The 25,193-nt window shown below is 44.3% G+C and overlaps 1 protein-coding gene and 1 long non-coding RNA gene across 5 annotated transcripts in view; one reads left to right on the forward strand and one right to left on the reverse strand.

Moving 5' to 3' along the window:
* Positions 1–515: 515 nt before the first annotated feature.
* Positions 516–4,583, reverse strand: LOC139827781 (uncharacterized). Its single transcript, XR_011738718.1, has 3 exons — positions 4,451–4,583; positions 3,345–3,427; positions 516–782 (listed from the first exon to the last, which is right to left on the reverse strand). It is a non-coding gene; the product is annotated as an uncharacterized lncRNA (long non-coding RNA).
* Positions 4,584–13,192: 8,609 nt separating this feature from the next.
* Positions 13,193–25,193, forward strand: part of LOC136100349 (interleukin-17A-like) — a 34,386-nt gene continuing 22,385 nt past the window's right edge. The window contains exons 1-2 of one of the 4 annotated variants that reach the window (XM_071807140.1): positions 13,193–13,238; positions 13,741–13,924. The gene's annotated coding sequence lies outside the window, so the exon portion shown is untranslated. Of the gene's footprint in view, positions 13,925–25,193 lie in introns of all 4 variants that reach the window. The other 3 variants (XM_065835349.2, XM_071807139.1, XR_011738560.1) reach the window with 3 other exon arrangements.

Below are 25,193 nucleotides of genomic sequence, written 5' to 3' on the forward strand. Positions count from 1 at the left end.
TGTGATTTACACAAGGTGGGGTGGTGAAGGCAGATAACATTAACATGAATACTACATGAGCTGATCTAGGGAAGATAATGAGAATTTTACAAAAAAGTATTGAAAGCCAACTAAAAAAAAATGAAAAGAAATAGTATCCTTTGTATTTATTGGGCAGATCTAATGCTTTCAACTTTGCCTTTATTCCTGCTCCTTTTCACTAAACAAATTAAAATAAAGAAATCCTGAAAGTCTTACCTGGCCTTTTTTTTTACCTTTTTCAGATTTTAAAACATTTTATTATGACTAATTCTATTTACATTTAGAGCCTGTAACTGAGCTGCCTGTCTTGCCTGGTTCATTTTTCTAGCCAGTATGAAACAGGCTTAATTCCTTCCTTTGAGAGCAAAAATGTTGGTGATTCCAGGATCCTTTCTTTACAGGGTCGCTTTTCATCATGATAAAAGTCTGTTGAAGTTGTTACCATAGCTACTCTCGCTGCACTTTAAACAGGCGATGAACTGCTTTAAATACTGAATTTATTGACAGTGCAGCTGCTTTAATGACAGGTTTGAGGCTTCTTCGGTTTCAAGGCTGATTGTGCATCGGCTCGTGTCCCCTGTGGTTGTGTGGGTCACGGAGGGGATGCGAGTCACTTAGCGCCCGCCCATGGCAGATGCTGGAGCCTGGGGATGCACAAGGCGAATGGGTGAGGAGAAACCAGGACCTTGCAGGGGATTTGCCTTCTGCAGCTTTGGTCTTCTTGCCGACACATAGAGGATGCTCCACAGCTCCTGTGGGATCTGCAAAGCACATGGTATGGCCAGAGAAAACCAAAATCAAAACTGGCTCCCAGACCCATCATGGCATACAAATCCTCCTAAATAAAACACATAGTCATAAGACACAAGTAACTTCAAATAAAGCATTAGATGCATCTGTACTGTGAAAAAACATCCTGGTATTGAGATCTGCCCAGAGATCCTTCCCAGGGAAGTTGCCAGCATTGGACACTTTAAAGATTCAACTGGACAGGGTGCTGGACCATCTTGTACAGACTGTGACTTTGCCCAGAAAGTTTGGACCAGATGATCCTTGTGGTCCTTTCCAACCTGGTATTCTACAATTCTATGATTTTTCTCCTCTGGGGTGCTCGTAGACACCATCTCATTCACATCTGCCAACAGGCAGGGCTTTGTTTCAGTGTGATGGACCATCACTCCTTCAGTCTCTGCGTTACATCTCTTTTTATCAAGCAAACAACAGTATCCAAGAAAATCTACAGCTCTGTTGTGTTGGATGTTCTGTAACCACATGATACAAGATAGCCTCTAGCCTAAAAAAGTTTTTTATTTAAATAGGGGCAAAGAAACACAATCCCACATGGCTGTGGGAAAAAAAACACCTGCTACAGACTCTGCAAACTTTGTGATAACATGCTCACAAGAATCATAGAATGTCCTGAGTTGGAAGGGACCCACAAGGATCATCAAGTTTGACTCCTATGCCCGCACAGGGCAACACCAAAATTCACACCATGTGTCTGAGGACATTGTCCAGTTTCTTCTTGAACACTGTCAGGCTTGGGGCCGTGACACCTCCCTGGGGAGCCTGTTCCAGTGTCCAGCACCTCTGGGTGAAGAACCTTTTCCTCATGTCCAACTGATCCTCCCCTGGCACATCTTCCTGTCATTGCCTCAAGTTCTGTCATTGGTCACTAAATAAAAGAGATCAGTACCTGTCCTTCCTCCTCCCCTTGTGAGGAAGATGTAGACCATGACAAGGTCTTGCCTCTTCTCTGGGCTGAACAAACCAATTTCAGCCTCTCCTCATACTCCTCCTCCCCTCTAAACCTTTCACCAGCTTCACAGAACTGCACAGGTTGGACTGCAGACCTCAGAGGCAGCATTTGCTGTTAAATCTAGAGGGGTTGCTTCAATGGAAGAAATCTCCCAGGGAAGTCCAGGCAGCCAGTACTGCAGACTGAAGCCACAGCATTTGCTTACACAAACAGCTGGTAGCAGATTGGGTTTCCAAATCAAACTGCAACCCAGCACCTTCTGAGCTCCATCCATCATTAATCTTTTCATTAGGAATCTTGTTCCTGGCCTGGTCCCCAGTTCTCAGAAGAATGATTTAGGCAAATACCAATCCTGCTGCTGTGTCCAGAAGCCTCTTTTCTTCTGCCCTTGTGGCAAGGCAAACTCCCACTTGTTTCTCATTTTAATACAGAATTCCTGCTGTTCGATGAGTTCTCATTTTAAAGGCTGCCACTGCCCCATCTCCTCCGTCCCTGCTCCCCATGTCTGAGCAGGGGGAACAGGTGGGACAGCTGACCCTGGTGAATGAAAGGAGAGCACAGTTTCGTTCCCTTCACCCCTTTCTCACAGCCTGCCCCTGCTGTCAGTGATCCCCCAGCCCCCAGGGAATGGGGATTTGTGTGTATTAGTCACATGAAAGGAAAGAGCCTGCAGCAGCCTGCTCCCGGGCTTTGCTTCACCTCCAGACTTGCCACTGTATTCCTCAAGGCTGGAATCGAGTGACACGGGTTTTTTTTATTTTCACAAATTGATGTCTATGTAAAATGTGCCATGACCTTGATAAAAAAAGAATAGAGAAAAGCAAAGGCAAAGGCAAAGGCAAAGGCAAAGGCAAAGGCAAAGGAAAAGGAAAAGGAAAAGGATTAGAAGAAGAAGAAGAAAAAAGAAAAAGAAGAAGAAAAGAAAAAGAAGAAAAGAAGAAGAAGAAGAAAAGAAGAAGGAAAAGAAAAATAAAAAGAAGAAGAGAAGAAGAAGGAAAAGAAGAAAAAGAGAAAGAAAAAGAAAAGGAAAAAGAAAAGTAAAAAGAAAGAAAGAAGAAGAAAAAGAAAGGAAAAGGAAAAGGAAAAGGGAAAGGGAAAGGAAAAGGAAAAGGAAAAGGGAAAGGGAAAGGGAAAGGGAAAGGGAAAGGGAAAGGGAAAGGGAAAGGGAAAGGGAAAGGGAAAGGGAAAGGGAAAAGGAAAGGGAAAGGGAAAGAGAAAAAAGAAAAAGAAAAAGAAAAAGAAAAAGAAAAAGAAAAAGAAAAAGAAAAAGAAAAAGAGGAAAAAGAAAAAGAAAAAGAGGAAAAAGAAAAAGAAAAAGAAAAAGAAAAAGAAAAAGAAAAAGAAAAAGAAAAAGAAAAAGAAAAAGAAAAAGAAAAAGAAAAAGAAAAAGAAAAAGAAAAAGAAAAAGAAAAAGAAAAAGAAAAAGAAAAAGAAAAAAACACCACCAACAAGACAAAACAAAAAACACAGACAAAAACAACAACCAACCAATCAAAAAACACAACCAACCACCACCTTACAATGATCCAGTTATGCAGGAGAATGTGTAGGCCCAGACACTTACTGGAAAATGAGATCTTTTTCTGTCGTCACATCTTCAGGGTGGGATTTGATCTCATTCATCCACCTTGTGTGAAGCTCTGCAGCCTGTCATCACATGGTGGGTTCAAGAAGAGCATTAATGGTCCCTCTCAGTCCTCAATCTATTAATTCAATGTCACACACAAAAAACTCTCAGACAGACCCCCCACCAAGACAGGCTCATGTTTCCGTACTGGTCAGTGATCCACGTCTCGGGGATGTCATCCTTCTCTTGGGTGTAAAAACCACAAACTCATGGAAGTCACACTGATAAACACCAAATCCGTTGCACCACTAGAAAGCAATTCAGGTACCTATACAACCTTAACTCTGCTTTGTATTGCCAAGGTCAAATAATAGGTTTAACCACAAACTTGACTAACCTTGTTTTTTATGGATACACTAATTACTTGTGCTCATACCAGCAGGTAGGAACAGCATTTCCACCACTCTCAGCTATCTCTGGTTGCCGGAAGCCACAGGCCCCCCACATTAGCTCAACAGCAGCAGTTGCACTGTGAGCAGTTTTACACTCCACCCAGCAAAATCAAAGCCTTTTTCTCACGTATTTCAGGTGCTCACACACACAAGGTCTGCTTATGCATCAGCTTGGCCATTTCCATAATCATCTTCAGGCAGATATACAGGTCCCTGGAAGCAGAGGGAAGGATTCAGTCTCACCAAGGCTGGGACAATAACATGCCTGGTTGGATGAGACACTAAAGAAAAAAATGCCTTGACTATTGGCACACGTGTCTTGACCACTGGTACAACCACAGGACAGATGTGGTGACTGGACAGTGCTGTTCTCTTAAATGAAGGTGTCAGTGATGTTTCAGGGTTCAGTTCAAGCCCCTGCTACTATTAGTGCTATGATTCTTAATTTGTTTTCACAGTCAAAACAACCCCTTTCACATTTCCTTCTGCTGTTCTCCTTATGTTCATAGGGTCTTCATAAACTGCCGCAATGCAGCAAGAAACCATTTCCTACCCAGTCTTGAAAAAAATACTTCAGTTAAACCACAGCAAGATTTTGTTTTTCCCCCAGATTTTCAATACTGCCAAAGACCTGAATTACTGGTTACTCACCCAGCACTAATCAAGATATCCTTGTGCCTCCTGCTGCACAGACCCATTGACCCAATGAGGAAGCAAAAAATAGGAAAAAATAATACAAAAGCACACAGGTGGGGTGAGGAAGGAAGCCTTGTTGACAGGCTGTTCTCTTAAGTGCATGCTTTAATGCTTTAATTTATAAGCTTTGCATGGGTTAAAATGCAAATCAAATGAATATTCATTCCCCAAAAGCAACATAATCCTCTTGTTTTTAGGGGGGGTGCTGGTTCACTCCAGTCAAATGCTTTTCAGACAGTCGTGTTTTCCAGTGCCGCATGTGCGTGTATATGGGGGAGGGTCATTAAAAATAAAAGTACCAGTGTTCCCGCTGTCAGCCCTTTACCCACCTGTTCCTCTTTTAGCTCAAACGTGTCCACCTCTGACCCCTTCGAGGGTCCAAGTCACTTACAAGGCTGTGTCCCCACCCCTTGTACTCCCTCCCCTGTGGCAGCTGTGTCAACCTCAAGGGCAACAGCTGGGGACCGGGGACAATGCCTCCAGCTCCTGGGTGGAGATGCAGCAAACAGCATCTGCAAGGGCTCCAGATCACTGTCATGAAAGCGGGGACTCTAAGTCACATGAAGTTTGGTGCTACCTGAGGCCGCACCTCAAATCCTGTGGTCAGTTTTGGGTGGCTCACTGCAAGAAGGACCTTGAGGTGCTGGAGCAAGTTGGGAGAAGGGAACGGAGCTGGTGAGGGGCTGGAGCTGAGGGGAGACCTTCTGATCTCTGAACTGCCTGAAAGGAGCTTGGAACCAAGAGGGTTCGGGCTCTGCTCCCCAGGAACAAGCGCCAGGAGCAGAGGAAACGGCTTCAAGTTGCGCCAGGGGAGGTTGAGGTTGGATTTTGGGAACAATTTCTTCCCCAAAGGCTGTTGGGCATTGGAGCAGGCTGCCCAGGGCAGTGCTGGAGTCACCATCCCTGGAGGGGTTGAACAGACATGTAGATGAGGTTCTTAGGGACATGGGGTAGTGCCAGTGTGAGGTTAATGTTTGGACTTGGTGATCTTGAAGGTCTCCTCAACCGAAATGATTCTGTGATTCTATGATTCCATTTAAATCCCGGACCCATAAATGCAGCTTAATTAGCTCTCAAGATGTGCTCTTGCTATAAGGTGTTAATTTGGTGTTAATTACCTGCCTCAAGGAACTCCGGATTGCATTTTGGGGCTTCAGAATGTGCTCAGCTGTGCTGTGATCACAATAAGCTACAAAAGAACCCTGGCTACTTGCTCTTTGTGGATGCAAAGATGGGGGGAGGATAGGATAAATTCTTCTCTTGAATGCTGTGTAAAGTCCTGAAATTACCTGGAACTTACAGGAAGGATTTTTCCATCTTCTGGCAGTCAGGGACAATAAATCTCACACCCTGACTTCAGAAAGAGAGAGATGCACAGGTTGATGCAACCCATGTATGTCCCTCTATGTCTACAGACTATTTTCCAAAAGCTTGACACAGAATTGGGGTTTTATGATATCCTCCTTAATCTGTTTAATTGTAAAAAACACCAGTAAGATGAGATTTGAACACTACCTTAAGGCATCACTTTTTTTATCCTGTCTAAATACATGTCAGAACTCAAGAGGAGCAAAGAAGTGAAGCCTGTTGCCTCCCCAGCAGTCTTACCTGACCCACCTTTACTAATGGATGGCCTCAGAAATCTCTCTTCTCTCTTCTTAGCTTCCAGAAAGCGTCTGGAAATCTGAAGTGGCAACTCCACAACTGAGACTAAAAAGTGGATATACCTGGAGCTCAGGTTTACTTACCAGCTCTGTCCTAGAGTTACTAGGGACTCTACGTAATTCATTTAAGGTCTTCAGGCTTACTTGTCAATAAGGATAACAGCAGAAATAATATTAGCTTAATGACATCTTGGATCCTCAGATGATCCTGTGAAGGTAACAAATGTCTCATTACCCATTCTCTTCTCATTAGTCCAAGATCAAAAGCAGCTAACATCTTAGTTATGCTCTATGTTATTATCAATTTTACCATGTACCTTTACCACATCTGTGCCAACAGCTGGACAGCACTATGCTGGCTGCATAACTGACTGTAATCTTCATATGTCCAAACCTTGATTTCACAAGAGCTAAGTAAACCAAAAGGCATCACGATGGAACTTCAACCTGGTGAAGCAGGAAATACATCCCTCAAACTGGGGTACCCCCAATATAGGAAGCGAGTAGCACTTGCCACGTGAGTTACTGGCATTGTTGGGAGGAGCTGGGGGCCTCTGTAGGCCTTGCTCTGTTCAAACCCACTCAGTGGAGCCCTACTCAGATGCTTTCAAACCAAATGTGTTGTAAAACCAAGCTCAACAACAGCCACTTGAGGAAATGGCAAGGTTCAGGAGGCTTTTTTAGGAGATCCATTGAATATTGGGTGGGGTTCAAATTAGGCTACTTCTTGGCCTTTTTCTGGAGATTATAATATCCTCCTATGCTTGCTGTCCCCTAGTAACGGTGCAAGGGACTGTTGGAGTTGAAGCTCTGATTGCTGTAATTGGACTGACGATACCTGTTGGCAGTCGCTTTATCAGACCTAGTCTGAAAAGGTTAGCGACCTGATCTACCAATCAACTAACCCAGAAAGCACACACAAAATCTTAGAATCATAGAATCATAGGATTATAGAATGGTTTGGGTTGGAAGGGACCTTAAAGATCATTCAGTTCCAACCTCGCCACCATGGGCAGGGATACCTTCCGCTAGACCAGGTTACTCAATACCAACCCCTCCTTGAACACTTCCAGGGATGGGACATCCACAACTTCTCTGGGCAGGCTGTTTCAGTGCCTCACCACCTTCAGCCTGGCGGAGACTTTAAGACTAGGTGTCTCCCAAGGGGAGAGGACTTAATTTCTGTATCCAGGCCATAATCATTCCAGGTTCAGCCTTTTTCATTCTGAAGTCTGTGTTAACATTCTACATCTTTTCCCCATCACCTACTCTCCCAGGCAACATGCAAGCACGTTCCACCACCCAAACCCTCTCCAGCTCAATCAGCTGTCACAGTCCCTGCATTCCTTCAGGACTCCCAGAATTGGCAGCTCTGGACATCTGCTCTTTTCCACCCCCGCAAATATGCAAGCAGGTGTGAGGCACCACAATTTTCCTTGTTCTGAGCCACTGTCACCCAGGCAGTGCGAACCGAGGCATGGCCAGAAGGACGAATGATCTGTTCCTCCGTGCATCCCTCTGAGGATCACATAGAAACAAAACCCAATCTCTCCACGACCACTGGAGCAAACCCAGAAAAGATCAGTCTTACATTTTCTGTGGCTGAATGTAATTCCTCTCTACGTCACTCTAACAGGGACTTCACACAAATGATGAAAATGAGGCAAGTCCATGGCTCTTGGTGCACTGCAGCACGTAGTTACAAAGGGGTATCTGGAGAATGTGCTGCTTAGTTCAGCAAAGCTACAGAATGCTGTGCAAAACAAATGGCATCTGGATTACTCTCACACTAAAAGGACCCACAATGAAGAGATTCTGAAGAATAACAGTTGCTGTTGAAGATAAAGATGGAAATTAAAAAAAAAAAAAAATGACAACAAGTTTTTCGCTACTCATTAAAAAAGAACACTGCTGGTTGTTCTCCTCCAACCAGCCAAGCTGAAGGGTGATGGTAGGCATTACAGGGTTACATTGGCGAAGAAAATAAAGTGGCAAAGCGACATTACGCTATTCACATCGGCCAGGAATAGCAGCACTACCATACAAAATTGCCAGGAGTTGATATCTGTCATCATCTTGGAGGGGATGAGGCAGGGATGCTATCCCCTCAGGAGTGTCTCCTGAGGAGAAAGGTCCTTATGAGTCTGCTCAATTCATCAGATCAGACACGGCCACATCGTAGAACATTTTCACTCTGGATCTAAGCATCTGCTCATTTACCTACTGCAGCAGAAGTTGACATCACTGCTACTTTTTATCTCATGGAGCCTGTACTTGCCTTCCCACCCCAATTCTTCCACTTGAACACCTGTGAAAAGCTCCAATATTTAATAAACCCTTTCTCTGATCAGGTTTGTACCATCAACCATCTGTTACTGGGTAGATGTTCTGCACTGGAAGGAATCACAGAATCCCAGAATGTCAGGGGTTGGAAGGGACCTGGAAAGCTCATCCAGTGCAATCCACCCGCCGGAGCAGGAACACCCAGCTGAGGTTCCACAGGAAGGTGTCCAGGCGGGTTTGAATGTCTGCAGAGAAGGAGACTCCACAACCTCCCTGGGCAGCCTGGGCCAGGCTCTGACACCCTCACTGAGAAGAAGTTTCTTCTCATATTTAAGTGGGACCTTTTGTGTTCCAGTTTGCACCCATTACCCCTTGTCCTATCATTGGTTGTCACCGAGAAGAGCCTGGCTCCATCCTCCTGACACTCACCCTTTACATATCTGTAAACATTAATGAGGTCACCCCTCAGTCTCCTCCAAGCTAAAGACCCCAGCTCCCTCAGCCTTTCCTCACACAGGAGATGCTCCACTCCCTTCAGCATCTTGGTGGCTGCGCTGGACTCTCTGCAGCAGTTCCCTGTCCTTCTGGAACTGAGGGGTACCTCAAAAAAACAACTAGGTGTGATCTTCATAGAGAATATTTTGGTATATCTTCTGCATTAATTACACAAAATGCCTTTCTATAGTGATTGTTATGCTTTTCTCATTCCAATTAAGGTCAGTCACCTTACACAGAAATTAGTCTCTTCTTGGTAAATGTTACAGTGCTTCAAACGCTACAAGAGAAACAGATACCTGGCAAGTTTCTAGTTGTTTATCACATTAATTATTTTATGAATGGTAATCAACATAGAGCACTGCAAATCTCTAAGTGTTGAATGAAAAGAAAGTAAAAATGAAGTTAATGTAGTTTGGGCAGTTTATGCCCTACAGGTTATTACTTAGGACTCATTTAGAAAAAAAAAAAAAAAAAAAAAAAGTTTAACGTATTGAACTTATTTCAAAGTAATTGGATTTTAGGGAAAAAAAAATAAGGCAAAAAGGAAGAACATCCATTTATGCTCTGAAAGTTTCTGTTGGCAAGTGTGTGCAGTGTACCAAGGTGGTGCATTTAGAGGAAAAAACACTTTTCTTTCCGTAACAAAGGGCCTGATACCTTACAAAAACTTCAGACCAGCCAGGGTTAATCTCATGACTGCATGGGACCATGTGAGGTCCCTGAGCTGAACTGCTGCTCTCAGTATCACTACAAGGTGCATCAGCCACTCGAAATAGAAAACATCCACTCTTTACAGCATCCACGTGGCCGCAGGAGAAGTCACAAGCCCAGCTTGTGCCCAGCTGCCGTCCCCACATCCTGGTGAAAGCGGCACTGCCTGCAGGCACCGGCATGCTCCAGTGACACCAAAACCCCCCATGTTGCCATGTCCAAAATCTGCTAGGTATCTACTCAGGCTGTTACAGGAGAGTGTCACCCCCCAGCCACCCAAACATGATCCTGCCATGGAAAGATAAATGCAGAACATGGAAAAATGACAAAGTCAACCATATCGTTCTCCCTCTTCTGCAAGTGGGTAAACTGAGGCATGAGGGCATCCTCTCCCTGTCGTGTCCTGCTCCCTGCAAGCTCATGTTGCTGGCATGAACAAGATGTGTTCTTGTCCCTTTTCCTTCCTTTCCATGGTGGCCTTGCACCTGTGCTACCATCAACCTGATTCAGCTTTACCTTTCGGGGATGACAGAGAGGTTCTGTTTCCAGCACCTTGGTAAGACCATCATGCTTTTTCAGTTGTGTTTCCCAGGAGCAAGTTGTCTATGTCGTAGCACTAATGCCATTATAGCTAAGTTTCAGATGGCTGAGTGGAAAAATCATAGAAATATATAATCACAGAATACTTTGGGTTAGAAGGAGCCTTCAAAGCTCATTCAGTCCAACCCCTGCCATGAGCAGGGACATCTTCACCAGCTCAGGTTGCTCAGAGCCCCGTCCAGCCTGGCCTGGGATTTCTCCAGGAATGGGGCATCCACCACCTCTCTGGACAACCTGGGACAGGGTTTCACCAAACTCAATGCAAAAAAAATTTGTTCTTATATCTGGTCTGAGTTGCCCCTCCTTTAAGTTTAAAACCATCACTCCTTGTCCTATTACAACAGGCTCTGCTCAAAAGTCTGTCCCCATCTTTCTTATCAGCCCCTTTTAAGTGCAGAAAGGCTGCACTAAGTTCTCCCTGGAGCTTCTCTTCTCCAGCTGAACACCCCAACTCTCTCAGCCTGTCCTCCCAGCAGAGCTGTTCCAGCCTCGCATCATTTCTGGGGCTCCCCTGGCCCCTGTCCAGCAGCTCCATTTGTTCTCCCATTTCTTTCCATCCCACTTCCGACCCTTTTGACCACCAATGACTTCTGCAGAGGCTCCAACGCAGAGGGTGACACCCACATGTGCAGCATCCTTGTCCCCTCCCAGCTCACATCACAGGGGCACCCCCCCACTCTGCACAGCACACCGGCTCTAGAGGCTGTTCTGGAGGGCTGTACAGCCCCCAGTCTGTGCGCTGCACCCTTCCAGGCTCAGACACCGCTTCAGAGGAGCAAATGCCCATAGGGAAGCACCTTGATCATCATCCATGTAGCATCACAGACCAGTAATATGAGGGAAACATCGCGTTGAACAGCGGGAGCTTTTGGGTTTTATGTAATTTATTCATATTGCTTAGTTAGATGAAATGGTCCTTCCCAATCTATTCTTTTTCACAAGCGGATCAAATAAGCATTGCTTCCCTACTATCCAAAAAATTCCGAGCACCAGAAAAACGCTTAAAGAAAAAATAATTTTTTTAAATTTGGATAGTTACATGTGATTGTGAATTCAGGGGAAAAAACATGCTTTGTTTCAATTAATCCTATTGTTGTTTACCATGGAGCAAGGGGCCAGGGGGGTTGTCCCATATTTGACAGGACCAGTCCAACGATTCTTCCTAAGTGATTTATCATCATTTCACATTTTTTCCCCTTTTTTTCTTATGTCAACATTTGGAAACATTCTCAACTTCCTGAGAGTGAAAGAAGCAAATTGAAAAGTGAACCTGTCACTCTGCTCCTTACCTTATGAGACCTAAACCAAAATACCCTTTAAAAGTGTGTAACATTTTTCCCGTTTTCTGTCAAAACATCGATACCTAGTGTCATTTTTCTTCTTTTGGGGGGAAAAATACTTTTGAAGTGCACTCAGCTTTTTTAGCAGGAAAACTTTTTAATGTTAAAAGAAGAGTGACCACATAACCCTGTAGTCACTTCCAGAGGTTTGCACACCCACCTGGGATAAAAGCAGTAGTAGGATGGAGATAAAAGAGAAAGAGAAGGCTCTATGGTGAAAGACAGCCTGAAATAAGACTGAATGAGAGAGAAATGCCCTAAAATAAATGTAAAAGGACCAGACGATTCTGCTGGGTGCAGGAACTTGATCATTCTCCCTGTAGGAACATCCTCAGCATGGTTTTAGCTGAGACAACTACTCTCTCACAGCATTTTCCAGTCATGGTTCAGGAGTTTCCGTGGGCTAAGACACATCCCAACAGGCAGCTGGAGGCAGCAACCCCGTTTTGGTGCTTAAGAGGCTCTAATAATACCAATGTGGGCCATTTGGCATCAAGGCCAGGGAACTGTGCCAGGTATATTTAATTTACTAGTTTAGCTGTGGAGCAAAGGGTGTGATTTTTTAAGTACTTGCTGTGCCATAAACTCTTTTCAAGGACTTGAGAGTGTCATCCTGTTCCTCAGTTTCTCAGCCATAAACAACATTTTGATTGCTCTTCTCTCTCCCAGGGTGGGACGAGGACGCAAGAGTCACTCTGAAGCTGCCAAACACTCCATTAATATCATCTATCAGACAAGATGTTGGTTAAAACCTCTCTCCAAACATCTACCGTTACAAATATGTTCACTTCCACTCTCCCAGAGGCGCTATTTTTTAAACAGCTCTGATGGAGAAGAAAAGGCAATTATAGTTAATGGCTTTTTCTAAAGATACTGGGGTGGGGAGAACCCAGGGCGTTGGTTTTAGTCCTGGCTGTACCAGCGTGACCTGTGGAACTGGCTGAGCTCAGCTTGCAAAAACCCAGCTCCTTCTATCCTGCCCAACCACCTCTGCTAAGCCAAGATTCAGACCAGCTCCAGCTCCCTCTTCCTCCTCATGCATCCCTCTGACCCTTAAAATATTAAACTGATGTACCTGCAATAGATACCTCTGCTCTTAGAAATCTTTTGGGTTGATTTTTTGTTGTTTGTGATGGGTTTTTTGTGGTTGTTTTTTGGGTTTTGGTGGGTGTTTTGTTTTGTGTGTGTGTGTTTTGGTGGTTTTTTTTGTGTTTGGTTGGTTTTTTTTTCCTTTGGTGTTGTTTGGTTGAGTTTGGTTTTGGTTTTTTGGGTATTTTTTGGTTTTGGTTTTGGTTCTTTGCTTGTTGTTTTTTGGGGTTATATTGGGTTTTGGGTTTTTTTGTTTTGGGGGGTTTTCTTATTGGTTGGTTTCTTTAATGGGGCCAAGCAGCAACGTTAGAAAAAAGGGATAAAACAAAGACATGCCCTCCCAACACGGGACAGCTGAAGCCATGTCACTCAATGTGCTGCTGTCAGCGGGGTGATTGAGGTGGACAGGAGGGATGGGAATGGCCACGGGCTGTAAAGGACACGGGCAGGTGGGAGGACGGGGTGATGGGGTGGGCTGGCCGGGGGGGTAGGTGATACAAAAGGGACAGTGACAGCCTGGCAAGGACCACATGAGGATGGTGGGGGAGCATCTCAGAGGTAGAGTAAGGCGGAGAGGGGAAGAGAGATAAGAAAGATACGTGTGAAGAGCTAGAGAACAATCCAGGGTTGCAGAAGGCTGGTCTGTTCTAAGCAGGATGAGATAAATATCGGTAGAAAACTCTTTAGCAATAGACCTATCAAGGGAGTTTAAAGGATGCTAATGGAAGGAACGTGGGAGAAGTGAGGCCAGACCGTAGAAAAGTGAGTGAGGGGAAGGGAATTTAAGAAGATGTCAGAGTGGTTCCAAAGAATGTTTATCGATATGGTGATAGGCGCTTTATATATAAAAATATAAATATATATATATATGGAGAATAAATATAAACATATATATATTAGGGAGAAGGGAAAGATGGAGGCAGTGGTATAGAGCGGGAGAGGGGGAAATAACCACTTGCCCACACGCACTCACATACACAGGGGGGTCAGTAGTATAAGCTGCTTCAAGGGATTTTTTTTTAGCCCCAGCCTTCGCTAAAGGACTCTTGGGCACCCCCAGGCATAGGCTGCTTGCTGGACAGCATTTCTGACCACACCAGCTCCTGCTTCCTTGGGGAAACCCTGAAGAGGAGGAAAACACCTCACGTTGAAGATGCCAGCCCAAATAACACCCCTGGGGTGCTATGAAGTGACAAAGGACCCAGGAGAGGAGGATGAAGAAACCCACGGCTTTTTTGCTGGAGGTAATGTCTGATTTGCTTTTTTTTTAGTTCAATATCTCCTACGATGTGAGAATTGCTGATATTTATGGCCAAGCCCAGGGAGCACAGGCAGGAGACAGCGTTGTGCATCCAGGGTTATACGAAGTATCATAAGGGAACGTAAGGAAGTCTGGGCAGGGCAAGAGATGCGAGGATGGAAAAGGGAAGAGTGATGCCCTTGTGGCCCAAACAGGATCCTGCACTCAGTACCAAGATCCCACACTGCCTGGATGTAGCCCATGGTTGTGGCTTTGGAGCATCCCTTCACAGTGCATGTGTCGTAGAGTCATAGCTGTGGACAGGCAAAACCAGGGGGTGTGTTTGATTTTCAGGAACATCTGAAAAAAAAAAAAGAACAAACAGGATTTGGTTCACAACAGCAGAAGAGTTGGTGTTTGATGCTTGCTTGGCCAGATCTTGCATCTCACAAGACAAACCTTCAGTGACACAGGGGATGCAGGGACCACTGAGGAGGGACTGCAGGATCTCAGCCACTCTGCAGAGGCTGGAGGGCCACTGTCATCTCCTGGGAAGCACTGCAATCTCAGATTGCTCCTGAGGAGCTTCCTTTGACTATAAATGGTGTTCAGATGCGACCATCTAGTTTTGTTTGTATCTTGAAATCAATGGTCACCAGCATGTTTCCTCTAGTGCCTCCCTGTCCACCAAAGCCAGCTGTTAGACTATGGCACCTCCATGCAGTTTTTTATATATTTATCAACCCACAATCCTTATTAGACAACAAAGTGCTTTCCCCGTTTCACAGATGGAAAGCGGGGTATGGACATGCAGAGATGCAAATTCATCCCTGTTACCCCTAGACCCTTAAGTCAGGAGTGTAAATGAAGAAGACAATCAACCCTGACTCCTTCTGGGGTCAATGGAGAGAGGTGGGTCCCTCTCGACACACTCCTGGGCCCTCTTTGTGGGTTCCTGACCTCCATGTGTTCCTTGTATTCCCATCATGTTAGCAATACTGGTTATTTTGACTGGGAATGCACGACAGAAGCCGTCAAGAGCCCAGTGTGGGTTTATTCTCCTCCTGTCTCAGCGCATCCCCCCAGCTCCCTGAACTTGGACCACGCGGGAAGGAACTAACCAAAAAAGACACTAGAGAAAAAGGGCACTGTCCTTCTCCCCAAGGCTGTACCCAGATCATACCATTGTGCCTCTTGGCTTCCAGGAGAAACCTCAGGCTGGGGAGGGGTTCATAATACCAGGTGATCCAAAAAAACCCCAGCTAAACAGTCTTAGATGCAGAAAGAAGACAAGGGAGATTCTCCACTATTTCAAGCCAGTGGCAAAAATCCTACCAGCTTCTTGAAAGGCAGTTATCCTAAATTGCAGTATTCTCTAACTTCACTTGCATTCAAGATATAGAAAAAAGGGGAAAGCTAAGGGGCGAGGGAGACCAAGCTGAACCTGTATGGGCATTGCTACAGGCTTTCCATTTTGTCCCAGGCAAACAATTTCACCTCCATGCCTCAGTTTCCCTGCCCATAAGTGGGAAATATTGCGAGCAGGTTTTGCTCAAGGGCAGTTATTCTGCTCTGGTGCGAAGGATCAGACTGGCTAAAGAAAATACGATGGGGCTAAGCCATCGCCAAGATGTCAGTTTAAAAGCACCATTTGTTATACCAGATCAAGCAACGAATACAATTTAAAGAGCCATAATGTGAATGCCTTGGTATGTTGAGTTAAAAGTGGTAGAAAATCAGACTATCAGGATGGACAGGCACACTGCCAGGACTTCTGATGATTCTGACACAGCCTTCCTAAGTAACCCTGGGCAACTCACTTATTTTCTCCAGTTTTGTACTATGCTTAGCACCTCTCTTTTTCAAGACACTGTATGTCGGCACTCTAGGAGGTGCTTGTTGAGGCCTCATTCCCACTGACTTCAGGCACAGAACTCATGACCATAGCATACGGAGCAAACCAAATAACCTCTGAGACACCCTCATGAAATACCCTCATGAAACCCCACTAGATATTGAAAAACACAGGCCTACAAAACACGTCCAAAACCCAAGTTCCTAAATATAGTCTCTGGTGAGACACAGGCAATATTTTGCAGACAGATGCAAACTTGCTTTTCTGAGTTTTAAGCTTCCTGGAAGCTGTGGTTAGGATAGCATTTAGATTAAACTAATTAGCCCTGCTGCACAAACATACCCTCAGACGACTAATTTGGGTCCCAGGGCTAAAATGTTAACCAAAGTGATTTACCCACAGTCCCACAGAAAATTTGCAAAAGAAGCAAGAAAAGGCTCTACGTGAGTTTTTGCCTCATGCAAGGTCCTCTTGATGTAGGTAGGGGAACAACGAGGTGGGAAATTCTGACTTTGCAAAGGTTTGGGCTCAAATCCTTTCTGTGGAGAGGGGCAGAGCACTCAGAAGAATTAGGGAGAGGGACTGTTACACCTTTTAGCTCTCATGCTGGGGTTTTTTTCTCACTTTTCAGTCAATGGAATGACACTTATTTACCCATTCCCTTCTTTGCACTGTCGCCACATCAATGCACTTCATTGTACATGTGAGTGTAGACAGGCTAAGCAGCCTCCATCCTCCCAGTGACAACTGCTCGTAGGAAAACGTCCACCTTGCAATCCAGAGTGGAAAAAGAAATTTGACAAAGAGCCCAGACGGGTGAGTGCACGAATACCAGGCGTATTATAGAGCCCGTTTGGGGAGTATCACCTCCCATCTCGTCCTCGGTGGCAAACCATCCCGATCCCAGCGACCCCAGGGGGACAGCTGTCCCATTCTTTCCTCCTTCTCTTCCTCATGCCAGGCAGGGACAGATGTGGCTCTGGATATGCCTCAGATGATTGGGTTACTCTCAGAGGCTCAAAAAGGCATGATCTGTTGGCTCTTAGTTTGCATTTCTGTTGTTGGCAGTGAACATAGTGTTCTTGGGTAGTCAAAATGCCAGATACTGGCTCTGAATTTATGTATTTATGCCCCATTGGCTTCCTTCTTCGCAGGTTTTTATTGTCGTTCTTGTGAATCTTTACATTTATGTACGTGTCCCATTTCACTCCTTAATTTCTAGTAATTTAGCTATAATTTCCAAATCCGTGTTTCTTTACACTTTTTTGTGTTGTGTTTTTCTTGAGTCTCACGACAGTGTTTTCTGGCAAGTCGGCCCAGTAAGCAACTGCAACTGTCTCATTCTCTTCAAGAAGTCGTTGAATTTAATACAAATCTTGCTCAAGTTAGGTTTCAGTAACTTCAGTAAATTCCCAGTTTCACCTGCCTAAAATCCCAACCCACAAAATGTACCAGGTAATGTGTATAAATAAGGAATATTCACCTACCTACATGCTTGGAAACAGGGAACTTTTAAATTACTAGGTCTGTTTCATCATTAGTTACTCAGAACTGACTATCTGGTCCCAGAATTTGTATGATACCTTGAGAATTTAGTAAGCAGCTATAAACATACCTTATAATTAATTGAAGGACAATATATTCTCCATATATATATTAAATTAGTCTGGAAAATTCATCTGTGCAAGACTCCTTTGCTCTAAACCTCTTCAGCTTATTTCAGAAAAAAAAAAAAACAACAAGGAAATCACTCAGAAAGGAGTTATATTGGATAAGAGCTGTTGGTTTTTCTATAAGAACACAAGAGTTTAGACAGCTTAGCAAACGTCAGGAACCAAAACAAAAGCTTTGCTAAAGATGACTGCTGTTCATGACTGCATGAGATTTTTCCTCCCTTTTCTTTTAATCCTTTTCTTTAATGTATATACATATATATATACACACACATATATATGTAATTTTTTTTAGGCCAAATTTTTTATTAAACCCATGAATTTTATTGAAGGTGTTATTTCCTTCCCTATTTTCCAGATAGCAAATTTCCACTTCTCCCATTGCAGAAATGGAAATCCCCTCCTCCTGCCCTCAGTCTCCTCTAGGTTAAGCTTCCAGGCTCCCAATGCCAGTCTGTGATGACACCTGTGTGTTCTGTCAATGCTGCCAACAACCCAGACGCTACTGTGGTTGGACATACAACTTCTCTGTGTCCAACACCCAACAAATTAGGTGACTCTCACCTCCTTACTCTGCTCTGTCATGCCTAATAGCCATGTGTACAAAGGTACAGTCATGCACTTGACAGCAAATGGGGTGGGGATCCTGGAAACCTGGTGCTGGTCCCATTTTCCACTTCCCTTTGCTGTGCCTCAGTTTCCCTGCCTGGCACCTACAAGTTTGCAATCAAAAACTTTTGTTCAATGGGAATGAGAAGCAAGAAACCTGGGGTCAGAGCCTTGGGGGGCACTTTGCAAGCTTAAACTGAATTTCATTGGGAAAATTACCTTTTTTTCCTTAATGGAGAAAATCTCTTAAAACACACAGCTGTTGCTATAGCCCCTATTCCAGTCTTGTTTGCAGCACCAAATGCAGCACAGAGATGAAACAGGGTTTGTCTTATCTGCCTGATTAAGTGCTTATTATAATGAGTAATAAAAATCACGCAGATCCACATAAGGGTTAGCTGGGCTAGGAAGTAACATATATTCATATATTGATAACTCGTGTAAACAGATTTCTGCACCCAGAAGAGTGGGAACCCACAGACTGAGTCACAGCACTACTGAAATCTCTGGGAGTTTTACCCTGATGTCAGCAAGACTCAGCTTTTGAGTTCTTAATCTTAACCCAAAATGTAATAAATGCTCCTATAATATTGGTCTGTCTTACGTTTTAAGAAAATAAAGAACAGGAATGTTTGGCTGGGGATCTTTTTAGCACCTGTATTGCACTTGGTTTAAAAATCTCTATATAATGCAAACAAGACACCACTCCTGATCCTATGGGCTTTTAAGCAATATCAGCCAGTGCATGACTCGTATTTCTCTGAAGTTCTTATTCACTTGCTGTATCAATTACTGACATCAATGAAGTAATGACTGAGTTCATGAAGTTCCCTGTCATTAATTGTTCTAGAAATCACAGAATTGCTCTGTCTTGCTTTAAAACAAACAAGCAACTCCTCCCAAAAGCCACCAATCTGTTCACTGCAGTCAGTAAGTCTTTTTACACGAGGAAAAATACTTACAGCAGCATTTATAATAACAGAATCATGAAACTTTAAAGTGAAAATAAATCTGAACCATTCCTAGACTCAGCAGCCTCTAAATCCATGGAACAGGAACACTACTAATGTATGAACTATGAATTTGCGTTTGTAAATAGCGCAAGTTTTCCCAGCTCTGCTGGATTGCTGCTCCTTAAAGGGATGCAGCTATTACCTGTCCCAGGATGTTCCCTGTCAAATGTTGTGATAACTGAAGCTTGAAATACTGCTTCAGCAAAGTAATTTTTGTTACAAATGTCTGTAATTGCCTCTCCACTGTTGACAGATACAGAAGCAGGGTCCAAGGTGAGGCTCAGGAGAGAAATATGACTCTTTCGCTGTGAGCTTCCCATACATCATGGACCAGCCATGTACCTCTCAGCATCACTTTTCCTCCCGACACACAGGGAAGGTTCAGATTGGATATTAGGAAAAAATTCTTCCTGGAAAGGGTTGTCAGGCTTTGAAACAGGCTGGCAAGGGCAGTGATGGAGTCATCATCCTTGGAGTTGTTTAAAAGACACATAGATGAGGTTCTTAGGACCATGGTTTGGTACCAGAATGAGGTTAACAGTTGGACTCGATGATCTTAAGGGGCTTTTCCAACCAAAATGACTCTATGATTCTGTCATCCTCTGATTCTATACAAATCCCCCTTCCATGCCTTGTCATATTCACAAACTATTTAGTCCTTGAAGTTTTGCTGTAAGTAAAAACGTAGATTACTGACCAGATCAGCCCCAAATGAGCATTATGATGAGCAATGCCATGGGATGGACTTCCATTCTAAACTCTTTTATAGATATAGATCATGTAAGGACACAGATTTATCGATTAACTGACAGAAAGAAAAAGCAAGGATAGAAAAAAACAAGGTGCTTACAGGTGAGATGTGAAAAATCAGCCATGTCAGATATGCAGGGAAGTTCCAAAAGAGACTTTTTCTGAATTAGCGCCATGCAGGGGAACACCCCTGCCACAGGGAAGGATGGAGAGCCCTGTAGGCATGGAGACAAACCCTGACCCAACCTCTTGAACACAATAAAACACCTTGAGAGTGACAGAGGCAGGAGAGAGGCCTCCATGCTCCAAGGAGACCTACAGCCTCGGGGGAGAAGATGTGCTGCTCTGCTCTCTGGAGTCTGTGCCTGGCCAGCATCCTCTCACCAGCATCTGCCTTCAGAAAGCCTTTGTGTTTCCTTCAAATCTTGGGGTTTTTCCCACCTGGATTTTAGTGCTGAGACTGTTCCTCATTTGTTTGACTCTTTTGAAAGAGAAGACATTGGAAAAAGCTTATTTTATTTTTCTACTCTATATATTTGTGTGCACTAGCTGTGTATCACTAGCCTAGTATCATGGTTACTTCTATCCCTTTTCCCATCCTCAGAGAGGCTTCAGCTTAGAAAGAAATCATCTTTACGAATCTTCCCCACTGAGAACAAGAGTGTGCAATAGCCCCAAATCAAAGACTTCGTATAGGAGTGGACACCGGGATACCCTCTGTTTCACTTTTGCAGGTCATTTCTGTCATCAAATACAGAAATCCATAGGTATGTCCTGACCTCTGTGTCATGAGAAGCTCCTCTCAAAGGTGTACCAGGACATGACATGAGTTGAAACGCAGGAAATTCCAATTAGATATCAGCAGACAGATTTTTCAACATGAAGGTAGTCAAACCCCAGGGCAGAGACCCAAAGAGGCTGAGGCATCTCCATCGCTGGAGAGATTCAAACTCAGCTAGACATGATGCTGAGTTCCAGTATAGGTTGGGGAATGACCTATTAGAGAGGGGTGTAGGGAAAAGGGACCTGGGGGTCCTGGGGACAGCAGGATGACCATGAGCCAGCACTGGGCCCTTGTGCCAGGAAGGCCAATGGTACCTGGGATGGGTTAGAAGGGGGTGGTCAGTAGGTCAGAGAGGTTTTCCTGCCCCTCTGCTCTGCCCTGGGGAGACCACACCTGGAATCTTGTGTCCAGTTGTGGCCCCTCAGTTCCAGAAGGACAGGGAACTGCTGGAGAGAGTCCAGCGCAGCCACCAAGATGCTGAAGGGAGTGGAGCATCTCCCGTGTGAGGAAAGGCTGAGGGAGCTGGGGCTCTGGAGCTGGAGAAGAGGAGACTGACGGGTGATCACATTAATGTTTACAAATATATAAAGGGTGAGTGTCAGGAGGATGGAGCCAGGCTCTTCTCTGTGACAACCAAAGGTAGGACAAGGGGGAATGGGTGCAAACTGGAACACAAGAGATTCCACTTAAATATGAGAAGAAACTTCTTCTCAGTGAGGGTGGCAGAGCCTGGCCCAGGCTGCCCAGGGAGGTTGTGGAGTCTCCTTCTCTGCAGACATTCAAACCCACCTGGACACCTTCCTGTGGAACCTCAGCTGGGTGTTCCTGCTCCATGGGGGGATTGCACTGGATGAGCTTTCCAGGTCCCTTCCAATCCCTGACTTTCTGGGATTCTGGGACTCTGTGATTCTGAGCAAACCGACCTTAGCTGGCCCTACTTTGTGGCAGGAGATGCACAAGAGGCCTCCAGACATCCCTGCTGACCTAAACGACTCCGTGATTTTATAACTTAAAAGCTTGTTTCTGAACAACCTGTCCAGGCTCTAGTGAGCTGCTGTCTGCTCTGGAAAGTGTTGCTCACTTGGCCAGGCAGCTCTCCAGGACAGGGACCATCTCCCTGTACATGTATGAGTGGCTGCTTTTCTCAGCCACGTCCTCAAGGCCTTGCCTCAATAATAATAATAAAATGAAAAGGAAGAACACTCTATTTATCACCTCTCACTTATCTTGTCTGGCATTGGAACAGGCTGCCCAGGGAAGTGGCTGAATCACAATCCCTAGAAGTGTTTAAAAGATGTGTAGATGAGGTTCTTAGGGACATGGTTTAGTGCCAGTTTTGGGTTTATGGTTGGACTCGGTGATCTTGAAGGTCTTTTCCAACAAAAATGATTCTGTGATTCTTTATGACTGGTTTGGTTTTTTTTTTTTTTACAGCAGACTCTAGTTTTTCAGGATTTCAGGGTGATCAAACAAGTCCAATATATGCCCAACATGCACCTCTATGCACGCACATGAGATTTCAGCCGTTGTCACTCTGCAATGGCACACATGGCAGTGCTTGCAAATGATGGGCACTGCAAAATCTGAACCATATGAAAATATATCTCCAAACCATCCCAAACTAACCGAGGGCACCAGCAAAATTACAGGTTTTTATGCTGCCACGTATTTTTCAAAGAGGAAGCAGACCCCCAGCTCTGTAACACTTCTGAAGAGCAACACTACCTCTTGAGGAGTGGAGGATGGACAGCTGTCCTGCTGTCCTGGTCAACATCCAGACTTCTCTTATGAGATTACATGCTTCTTTATATCCCCATAGGGATTAGGCTGCTATGGAATGTAAGGAAGTGTGTGGTTTCAGGGAGACATCGCCAGTGTCCTCTGCTTCCAGATACTGCAAGAAGACAAATGCTTTTCTGTAATTGCATTTCACTTGAATTTGACTTTGTCAAATGCAGTCAAGCAGGTTGTATTCACTCTACAGTGCCCTCAGTGCCCACAGAAAGTACATAAGGATCTGCAAATCTACAAAGGATGCAAACTCCTGAATCCACGCAAATTTGATAACAAAGATGTACTCCACACATATTTCTCCAGAAATATCAGCCATCTGATTATAAGCTCCACCTAAACAAAAGATTATTTACACTGTCCTGAAAATGGTTTTTAAGGTCATTCTGAAAATCACTACATAGCAGATAGCCTCAAATATTGTCATCCATTCTGCGTTGGTGGAAAATGCTTTGGATTTAGTGACACGGAGAAAGAATTAAACAGCACTGGGCAGGAACGGCTTGCAAAGAGCAAGACTGAATGTGATCTAGATCTCAAATCAGTTGCAAAACTCTCCTCTTTACTCACAGTAAGTCAAAACAGATCTTTTTTATTAAGGTCAAAATGAATGCTACAGATACAGGAATTGCTGTAGGGGATTGAACATGATTAATTCAATACACTGTCTCAGCACAGTAATAGAACAGGCTGCAGAAAGTTGCGTCTTATTTAATGTGACACTATGCAGCAAAGCAGGCATGCAACCCTTTCAAAAATTACAGGCTTGTTTTCCTAAATCTGTTGTAATTCGGGATAGTCTTGCCGTGTACACAAACGTCCCTTCTTCATCTGAGCACTGCTTAATTCTTTGCTCTAATAAGACCGTGTAGCAATGAGTTCAGTACATTCTTTTGCAAACTGCAAGACAAGTGGACTAGTTGCCTTTCACCCACCTAGGACAGCCTGGAGATATTTCCAGAATATCCTGAATATCCTGTTCCTAGGAGCTGAAGACCTCAAGCCGTTTCTAACAGATTAGCTTATTACCCTTTAGGGCAAATATTCAAAATTGTGGTAGTTTTCAATCAGTCTAATTTGTTTTAAGAGAGCACTTAGGAAATATTTTGAAGCTCTGCAGTGATGGAGACAAGCTGCTATCATTATGGCCAAGATTTTGAAAAGTTTTCATTTCCCTTGGAAAATTGTAGGAATTCCACCCCAAAATACCCTCAGCAAACCTGATGTATTTAGAGGTTCAGAGACATGTCTGTGCTGCAGAAATTCATTATTACATCTTAATTTTACCCCTGCTATGAGTGGTACTGTTAGCAGGTATGTGCAGTCATTCAGCAAATTCGTACCCATGTATGACCTGGAACAGGCTGCCCAGGGCAGTGGTGAAGTCACCATCCCTGCAGGGGTTTAAAACACACATAGATGAGGTTCTTAGGGACACGGTGTAGTTCCAGTGTTGGGTTAACAGTTGGCCTTGATGATCTTGAGGGTCACTCCCAACCACAGTGATTCTGTGATTCTATTCATCCAACCTCCGGGCCTGTTCTGTAGTTCAGGCTGGACACACACTGCTGTAGGCAACACTGGAGCCAGCTAGCTTCTATCCCAGTAGCTTGTGTGAGGCCATTCCTTAGCCTCATACTCCAAAGAGGCTTTGGCATCTCTGAGTCTGATTTTCACTGTCTACATCACTATTAGTTCTCTAAGCGGTGCCAGAATCTGTGTTCTTGATATCAAACCAATGGGCAAAAAACCCAGCTGTTCAGCTCTCTCACTTTCTTAAACAGATGGTCATCTTCAAACTCCTTACTGGGAATGGTTCTTGATATGTTCTAATTCCCAGCCTGAGCCTGGGAACTCTTGGGGTCAGTGCTAGTTAATACAGGCCAGAACTGCGCCAACAACTGTGCTAAACACAGCAGAAACCACTGAGTTCCTGTGCTTGTATCTCAGCATCATTTAATATACCAATATAGACCTTGAAACCAATGACATTTATGTTCCTCAGTCACCAAGATGGTTTGCAAAATTTCGGTCTGAATCAAAACCAAGGCTTCTGCATCTGACCCAAACCCTGTGGTCTCCTAGATGTAACTCAAGAAGGTGCTTCTCAAACATTGTTTCATCCTGTCCTTCTTCTACGGATTTCACTCTTAGGTTATGAAGACTAAATCAGAAGAGAAACAGAGTAGAGGAAAATTAGCTTTTTTTTTTTGTTTAATCATAACAACTGTGCAAGATAAATGGGAAAGATGGGAAAAAATAAATGGGCACACAGTGGAAACAGCAGGTAGGGGTGTGAATCCTGACCTCTGTTCTCTCTTTGGTTTTGTTGATCAACCCACTGTCCATGTCTCAAACACAACACTTCTTTTCTTCACCCAGTGAGCTCTTTACCTCTAAAACTTCGATGATGATGTAGTCTGTGTAGATCTGGACTTCATTTAGCTACCTAAAAAGATGTTTTACTAACTATGGAGACATCCTAAGGATAGTTGACTGTCTTCTATCTCTTCTTCAGATGTATCTTATGCCATATCTGCATGACACATGTGGTTGTCTCAGACTCACTTTACAGAAAGAATGATAAAGTACTGGCCCAGGTTGTCCAGAGAGGAGGTGGATGAACCATCCCTGGAGACACCCCAGGCCAGGCTGGATGGGGCTCTGAGCAACCTGAGCTGGTGAAGATGTCCCTGCTCATGGCAGGGGTTGGACTAGATGAGCTTGGAAGGTCTGTTCCAACCCAAACTGTTCTATGATTCTGTGGCTCCTTGGATGGTACCAGATGCTTATGTGCT

The sequence above is a fragment of the Patagioenas fasciata genome, chromosome 3, assembly GCF_037038585.1.
Source record: "Patagioenas fasciata isolate bPatFas1 chromosome 3, bPatFas1.hap1, whole genome shotgun sequence".
Taxonomy (NCBI): Eukaryota; Metazoa; Chordata; class Aves; order Columbiformes; family Columbidae; genus Patagioenas; species Patagioenas fasciata.